A 9,198-nucleotide genomic window follows, 5' to 3' on the forward strand; every position below is an offset into this window, starting at 1 on the left:
GTGTGTGTGTGTGTGTGTGTGGGTGTGCGTGCGTGCGTGCGTGCATGCGTGTGTGTGTGTGTGTGTGTGTGTGTGTGTGTGTGTGTGTGTGTGTGTGTGTGTGTGTGTGTGTGTGTGTGTGTGTGTGTGTGTGTGTGTGTGTGTGTGTGTGTGTGTGTGTCGTTGTGTGCGTTTTCAGCGAAGCTTTCCCAGACGTCAAGATATTAAACGTACGGTGGTTCGCGTACGCTGTACGGACGCTTGTGGTGAAGTTATACGTTCGCTCAAAGCAATCAACCGAAATATGTTTGGACATCGTGCCTAAAAGATTAAACTAGAAATAAAGTCGCACTTGCGTGTTCATTGTCATTAGCGATGACCGACTGTGGTGGCCTAATGTCATTGGTGTTGCGCTGCTAACCCCGAGTTGGGGGGCTGAAATCTCAGCCGAGGCGGCAACATTTAGGCGGAGGCGAAATTCAAAAACGCCCGTGTGCTGTAAAATGGGTGCATGCACGTTAAACAGCCCAAGCTGGTTAAACTTATTCTTCTGAGCAGAAATCTTTTAATAACCGCCACTTTCAATACGACTGTCTATAAAGTATGGTACATAAGGCGCCGCCCTTCGATTACTGAAAGGTTTCCGTCAAAACAATTTGACATATTTTTGAAAGGCTAAGGTGTGGTTTAGCAGATATTGCTATCAATATTTTCGATGTTTTGCTAGTCTTAAGATTTTGACAACGCCTGCGAAACTTCACTACTGCTCAATATTACTTCCCAAATTTTGTCACAATTAAATCTCTTTATTTGCTGCATACACTTGACCAAATCTCATGCTGATAAATTCGGGCTCTACCTGAAACACACCTCAGAAGGTGCAGCAGAGCTATCCGGAAGGGATATATTATATATGTTTAAAAAAAACCAGATGGCTCAATAAAGGAAACTTGTGGTCAGCGAAGTATTTACCTATTTTGAGAGAAGTGTCCTGCGCTCGAGGGTCCCGAAAACTGACAGGTTATCATAGGACCCTCTTTTATACTCCTTCAGTTGCTGTTGAATAGCCCGATTTGAGTGCCCTTGCTGTCTGTTTTTGAGTTGAACAATAGGCAATTTGCGTGAATGAATAGGCAAATATTCATATCCACAATGAAGATGCTGAGTGCATTGTATTTGCGCGCACCATTGTGACAGCGTGTCGGCAATGAAACCTGGGTGACGGCTGAGTCATATAGCCCAGCTGCATTTTCGTGACAGCAGCAAACAGTGAAGCAAACACGAGGTGCCCAAGGACCAGTATATATATATATATATATATATATATATATATATATATATATATATATATATATATATATATAGTCTGTATGAGTGAAACTTCGCAACGCCATATATTCTAGTGCCGATGGACTCTGAGGGGCTGACTTTCACGACTTAAGACACACTCGCTGCTTTCATATGGCTAAATGAAATCAATGACGTAGCCAGAGATGTTGGTTGGAGGGAAAGGGGACCTGTTAAAGGGCTGGGGGGAGCGGATGCCGGACTACTGGAAAATATAACGAAATCCACATTTTATCATTTGAGAACACGTACGTAAACCGCAACTACGTTTTTTGTATGCGGAATACCGAAGAAAAGAACGCAAAGGCAGAAATGTGGTGGTAGCCATAAGGCAATTGACTACGTGGGTGGCTGATACCACGACCGGTGGACCAACCTAAAAAAAGAAAGTGCACTACTTGGTTCACAGCGTATCATGCGCGGCCTCAGGCATCGCACACCGGCTAGGCGAAAAACAACGATACATAGTACCGTGAAAAACCCGCATATAATATGATCTGTGTTTGCGTCGCTTCGACGGTGCGCATTCGCTATATGAGCACGTAATGGTGGCCAAACTCACGTGGTCTCTGTAAGCTAAAAGATCATAAGAATAATGGTAGCCATGCACCAATAACAAAATCAAAACTTTGTGCCTGATTCTGGCCTATAATATTCGTTTGGATCCACACGCAGTACGATGCAGAAATGTCGGACTCTCCAAATTGAAAAAAGTCGCAGTTTAAAGCATCGATTGCGATACCACCTTACTAGACAGCTATACGGAGTATGGATAATTGTTTTCTCGGTCGTATAAAATTGAAACGTTCACTTACTAAGTTAACAACCGTCATGCGCGCACAAGCAAACATGAGCACATCTCACTCGATGACCGCGGAAACTAGCGGTAAAAACGTCGGCATGAAGAAGTGATGATGCTACACTGAGTGAATTGATCTTCGTGCTTCCTCTGGCTCTAATAAGACTGCGCACACCAAGCTATCAGCACTCGACGAACTCTGCCCCATCGCAAATAGTATTTAGGATTGGGTACGCGTGGCCGTGCTCGGTCGCGCCATACGCAACTGCCAGCGAAGTGGAATGCCTCTCCCTCAAGTTCCTTGCACACGATGGCCTTGCGCCTTCCTCCTTTGTGCGCGCGAGATCGAGCCACCATCGTCGGCTAACTCTTGCACGCTTTCAGTCGCACATAAAGCGTAAGGCACGCGGACACGATACTATCACCCTTGAACTTTATACGGAACATCACGGTTGCGCCTACGGCGACGGAAATGTATCTGGACTGTCCATATAATTGCTATAGCAACAAAAGTCGCAATTCGCCGCCAAGCCGAAGCATCGATGGCGATCTCTAATTAGTAGACAGCTATACGAAGCAAGTTTACTTGGCTGTCGTCATCATCATCAGCCTATATTTATGTGCACTGCAAGACGAAGGCCTGACCCTGCAATCTCCAATCAGTCGTGTCTTGCGCTAGCTGATTCTAACTTGCGCATGCAAATTTCCTAACTAGATCACCCCACCTAGATTTCTGGCAACTGGACTGCGCTTCTCTTCTCTTGGTATACATTCTGTAACTCTAATGGCCCACATGTTATCCATCCTACGCATTACATATATATAGCCTGCCCGGCTGCATTTTCTTCTCTTAATTTCAATTAGAATATCGGCTATCACCGTTTGCTCTCCGATCTGTCTCTTAACGATAGGCCAACCCATTTTCGTTCCATCGCTCTCTGTACGGTCCTTAACTTGTTCTTGAGCCTCTTTGTTAACCTCCAAGTTTCTGCGTCATATGTTGCACCGATAGAATGCAATCATTGTACACTTTTCGTTTCAACGACAGTGGTAAACTCCCATCCAGGATTTGGCAATGCCTGCCGTATGTACTCCAACCTAATTTTAATATTCAGTAAATTTCCTTCTCGTGATCAGGGTCCTCTGGGAGTAATTGACCTAGATAAACGTACTCCTTTACAGGCTATAGAGGCTCCCTAAAGATCCTGAATTCTTGTTGCCTTGCCAGACCATTGAACATTATATTTGTCTTCTGCATATTAACCTTCAACCCCACTCTTAAACTTACTCGGTTAAGGTCCTCAATCATTTGTTGTAATTCGTCCTCATTGTTGCTGAATAGGACAATGTCATCTGCAAGCCTAAGGTTGCTGATATAATCGCCGTTGATTCTCACTCCTAAGTCTTCCCAGTCTAAGAGCTTTAGTACTTCTTCTAAACATGCAGTGAATAGCATTGGAGAGATTGTGTCTCCTTGCCTGACCCCTCTCTTGATAGGTATCTTTCTACTTTTCTTGTGGAGAACCAAGGTTGCTGTGCAATCCTTGTAGATATTTGCCAAGATATTCACGTATGCATCCTGTACTCTTCGGTTGCGTAATGCGTCTATGACTGCTGGTATCTCTACTGAATCAAATTCCTTTTCATATTCTGTGAACGCCATATAGAGTGGTTTATTGTACTCCGTAGATTTCTCGATTACCTGATTGATTACATGGATATGACACATCGTAGAATATCCCTTCCTGAAGCCAGCCTGTTCTCTTCGTTGACTGAAGTCAAGTGTTGCCCTGATTTTATTATAAATTATCTTGGTAAATATATTATACCATAGTGAAAGCAAGCTAATGAATCTATAATTCTTCAATTCTTTAACATCTCCCATCTTATGGATTAGTATAATGTTGGCGTTCTTCCAGCTTTGTGGTACACTTGAAGTCGTGAGGCAGTGCGTATAAGGAGCCGCAAGCTTTTCAAGTATGATATGTCCTCCATCCCTAATTAAATTAACTGTTATTCCATCTTCTCCAGCAGCTTTTCCCCAGGTCATGTCTTTCAAGGCTCTTCTAACTTCATCGCTAGTTATAGGAGAAACCTCTGTATCCTGTTCATCGCTACTTCGAATGAAAGTAGCTTGGCTGCTCTGGGTACTATACATGTCAGCTTAGAATTCATCCGCTGCTTTTACTATGTCATCGAAATTGCTGATGATATTACCCTGCTTACCTTTCAGTGCATACATCTTGCCGGTAGTCTAGATGACATTAAGATGAAAAAATCGAGCTGGGCAGGCCATGTAATGCGTAGGATGGATAACGGGTGGACCATTCGAGTTACAGAATGAATACCAAGAGAAGGGAAGCGTAGTCAAGGACGGCAGATAACTAGGTGGGGTGATGAAGTGAAGGAATTTGCAGGCGCAAGTTAGAATCAGCAAGTGCAAGACAGGGGAATCATATATATATATATATATATATATATATATATATATATATACCACTGTACTCTCACACAGGCTGGTCCACCCGCCGGAAACGTTCAGTAAGTATATCGTATTACCAAAAAGTTCGCGGTCTCCTTCCTGCATCATCTATAGATATTATAATGAAGAAATGAAGAGAATGACATCCCGGGCTGAGCGATCATCATCGCGAGGAGAAGGCACGAGATCGGCGTTCGAACACCACCATCTTGTTCTCCCTGCGTACTGTTCCGAGCTACCGCCTGTTTGTTGGACTTGCCCAATAAACCTCTTTACATTTGGTGGATCGTGCTCGCTACGCACATCGCCGGCACCCTGGAACTCCGATCCCGCACGTTGCACTCGACCATGCCAGCTGACGCTACCTAACCGCAGCCACCTCTCCCGGCCGCCGTTTGCCCCGGCCCGGTTCGCCAGCGAGACCCCCGGTATTTTCGGGTATGGAAGACCAGGACGTCGAGGACTGGCGGTCAGTCCTACGAAAAAGTTAGTGGACCCAACAAGTCGGATGACGCTGCTAAGTTGAGTACCGCGAACTTTTATCTGGCTGGCATGGTGAAGCTGTGGTATATGAACCACGAATCTGAATTTGAGAACTGGTCCGCTTTCAGGGAGGCAATATCTGCCGTTTTCGGTCGCCCTGCCGTGCGGAAGTTAGGCGCCGAACGACGGCTGCGCACACGGGAACAGGAACCTAATGAAACTTTTACCGCCTATATTGAGGACATAATCGATCTCGGCAGGCGCGTCGATGCCTCAATGAGCGAAAGTGCCAAAATACACCACATTAAGAAGGGTGTCGACGACGATGTCTTTCAAATCCTTCTTGCGAAGTCTCCTGGCACTGTGTCTGAAGTGGTAACCCTGTGCCACAGCTATGACGAATTGAGACGGCAGCGAGCTCTCACCCGACGTTCACCTCAGACGTACAACCAACCACTCGGTGCACTGGACGTCATGCCTGACCAGTCATACCTTCTCGCACAAATGAAAGACTTTGTGCGTGAGGAGGTGGCCCGTCAGCTGTCTCTCCTGCCGTTTGCTCAGCGTCAGGAGCTCCCACAGCAGCAACTGCAGCAACCAATCCCGTTGGCTCCCGTTCTTCGACACGTCATTCGCGAACAGATTTCCGAGGCCACGCCGGTGCCCATTAAGCAGCACTCTGTCGCCGCGCCTCTTAGTTACGCTGAAGTAGTAAAGCGGCAGCAGCTACAACAGCGCTCGCCGTTCCATGGTGTGTCGTATGCGAGCAGCCCCGACTTCAGCCGTCCGTGATATGGGCTGCTCCCATCACTGCAAATCCCTGGCGAACGCGCGACAACCGGCCGATCTGTTTTGCATGCGGCGGCCCTGGTCATATCGCCCGACACTGCCGTCGTCGCGCCCCAGGATACTCAGACGCCCGTTCACCGAACTACATGGATCGTCCCCGCTCTCGTTATGAAAGTCCGGATCCCCAAACAAGCACGTCTACACGTGACTATCCGCAACCCACATGTCGTCGCTCACCTTCACCCCGTCGCCGCTCCTTGTCGCCCATGCGTCGTCGACCAGCCCCTGAAAATGAGGGAAACTAGCCCCCGCCGTTCAAGAGACAAGAACTGCGCTGTCGAAATGCTCAAGTCCTCGAACTTTGCCGTCGAATGTTGTCGAAATTTTTCTTGAAGGCACCCATGCGAATGCTCTTGTCGATATCGGTGCTGCTGTTTCTGTTATAGATCCCAAACTTTGCCGCAAGATTCGAAAAGTGACTACGCCTCTTGAGATGATGCCCTTACGTACAGCGAATGGAGACCCTGTTCGGCCTATAGCCGCCTGCACTGCTCGACTTATCATTGCTAAAGAGCACTATATCGTTCAGTTCATCGTCCTTTCATCCTGCTCGCACGACATCATACTTAGCTGGGACTTTCTATCGTGTAATCACGCCGTTATTGATTGTGTCAAATTTGAACTTGAGCTCTTCCCGTTGTGTGACCCGCCCTACAACCGCACTCACCAAGCCGCCCACAAACTAGTCGTAACAGAGGACACATAAATACCGCCGACGTCAGGTGTTTTGCTCCCCGTGTTCTGCAACAGCATATGTGACGAAGCTGCACTCTTTGAACCATCACGCCTCCTTCTAAGTCGGAAGTCACTTCTTCTGCCTTATTCGACCCTGTCTATTTCGAATGGAACAAGCGCTCTCTGCCTCACAAATCTTCTTCCGTATCCCATCCAACTGCTTAAAGGTGAATCCCTTGGATGCGTGCAACCTATTGATATCGGCCAAATTTTTTCCGTGCAGCAAGATTCCGCTCGACGCGACCTCGACGCCGTCAGTGCTCTTAACCCTTCTGATGTACCAGCTGCCGACCTATTCAATTCGTCGATCGCAGACGGACTGTCGCCATTTTAACGCTCTGCTCTTCTCCAGCTGCTCTACCAGTTCCGCGAGTCTTTCGATGTTGCCCAACGTGCCCTTGGCCGAACTTCTACCATTGTTCACTACATCGACACCGGCTCCAACTCGCCAGTGTCACAACGTCCGTACCGTGTCTCCACCGCGGAACGTCAAGTTATTACCGACCAAGTTGACGATATGCTTAAACGCGACGTTATTCGCCCTTCACAAAGTCCGTGGGAATCCCCTGTGGTTCTCGTTAAAAAAAGGATGGCTCGATTCGCTTCTGCGTGGATTACCGGCGGCGCTTAAACAAAGTCACTCGGAAAGACGTGTACCCTTTACTCAGAATTGACGCTGCTCTTGATTGCTTACAAGGTGCCGAGTTTTTTTCATCGTTAGATTTTGCGTTCCGGGTATTGGCAGGTGCCGTTAGCAGAGGCCGGACCGTTAAAGACAGCCTTCGTCACGCCTGACGGTCTATATGAATTTAATGTCATGCCCTTCGGCCTCTGCAATGCGCCTGCCACCTTCGAGCGCATGATGGGCTCGGTTCTGGGGGTTTGAAGTCGCACATGTGTCTCCTACCTCGACGACATTGTTGTCTTTGCGCCAGATTTCTCAACCCATCTCGAACGCCTCAACCATGTCCTGACGTGTCTGTAGAACGCTCAGCTCCAACTCGATCTCAACAAGTGCCCTTTTTCTGCGCGAAAACTTACAATTCTCGGTCACCTCCTATCAAAGTACGGTGTACTTCCGGACCCGGCTAAACTACGAGCCGTGACCGACTTTCCCAAACCGACGACTCTAAAGCAGTTAAGAATTTTCGTAGGGTTATGCTCCTACTTTCGCCGGTTTGTGCGCAACTTCGCCTCTATAGTTGCGCCTTTGACCCCACATTTAAGCAGCGCCACCAGTCCTCGTCAAGGTCTTCTGAGCGTGACCAAGCCTTCTCCACCCTCTGCCGTCTCCTGACGTCACCACCTATACTGCGCCAATACGATCCTAAGGCCGCAACTGAGGTTCACACAGACGCCAGCGGTGTCGGCCTGGGTGCTGTTCTCGCACAACGAAAGCCTGGGTTCGCAGAGTATGTCGTCGCATGCGCCAGCAGAACGCTCACCAAGGCTGAGTCAAACTATAGCGTCACCGAGAAAGAATGCTTGGCAATAGTCTGGGCGCTTGTCAAGTTCCGCCCATACTTATATGGCCGCACGTTTGATGTAGTTACGGACCATCATGCATTATGTTGGTTGTCTTCGCTGAAGGATCCGTCAGGTCGCCTTGCCCGCTGGGCTCTTTGTCTTCAAGAGTTTGATATCCGCATTAAATATCGTTCCAGACGTAAGCATGCCGATGCTGATTTACTGTCGCGGTGACCACTATCCACCGAAACTGGCTCCATATCCATTATAGACCACCCACTGTCAGCTCTTTACGTCGCCACCGTGTCCTCTCCACAGTGCCACGATCCATGGATCGCTTCACTTCTTGACGTTTTATCCGAGGCACCCACCCTTTCGCCCACTCGAACACTGCGACGCCAAGCTTCGCACTTCAGCATTCGTGATGGCCTCCTGTACCGGCGGAACTATTCGCCCGATGGTAGGAAGTGGCTCCTAGTGATCCCCCGAACGCTGCGCTCTACAATCTGCGCGTCCTTTGACTCCGACCCACAGTGTGCTCATGGCGGTGTCTTCAAGACCTATGAACGCTTACGCAAAAGGTAGTACTGGCGCGAGATGTTTCGCTTTGTCCGCAAGTTAATTCGCGGCTGCCACGAGTGTCAGCGACAAAAAAAAAGTTGGCCGCATATCTGCTTGCTTCGCTGCAAATGACATCGAAAGACGATAGTCTTCTGCCACCCCTGATAAGTAACACCCTCTCTTGTCCACCCTCCCTCCCCTCACGCTCTTCCCCTCCCCTCTCACTCCTCCCATGATGGATGCAATGGACATTTGCTGATTCAATTAAAATTTACCGCGTTCGCCCTGCTCTCGCGCCATCTGTTGGGACCTTTTATTACCGTTGACTTAAAGCCGGCTGCAGAGCTGCGGCTTCAGTCGCTTCTTTAACGCGTAGCGTTTCCTACAGCATTCTAACGCATTCGACGCCATTTCTAACGCATTGATTTTTCATTTACTAACGCAAAAACCAACAACAATATGTATTCCTAATTAAATGAACGCTACGGATTACGGT

The 9,198-nt window shown here is 48.1% G+C and overlaps 1 long non-coding RNA gene across 4 annotated transcripts in view; it reads right to left on the reverse strand.

Moving 5' to 3' along the window:
• Nucleotides 1-9,198, reverse strand: part of LOC119453403 (uncharacterized) — a 186,533-nt gene that overhangs the window by 38,550 nt on the left and 138,785 nt on the right. For 2 of the 4 annotated variants that reach the window (XR_005192284.2, XR_007467107.1), the window contains exon 1: nucleotides 952-966. The exons of 1 other annotated variant lie outside the window; for it this stretch is intronic. This is a non-coding gene — a long non-coding RNA (uncharacterized LOC119453403). Of the gene's footprint in view, nucleotides 1-951; nucleotides 1,063-9,198 lie in introns of those variants that run through there. One more of the 4 variants, XR_005192282.2, reaches the window with a different exon arrangement.

The sequence above is a fragment of the Dermacentor silvarum genome, chromosome 5 (assembly GCF_013339745.2).
Source record: "Dermacentor silvarum isolate Dsil-2018 chromosome 5, BIME_Dsil_1.4, whole genome shotgun sequence".
NCBI classification, from domain to species: Eukaryota; Metazoa; Arthropoda; class Arachnida; order Ixodida; family Ixodidae; genus Dermacentor; species Dermacentor silvarum.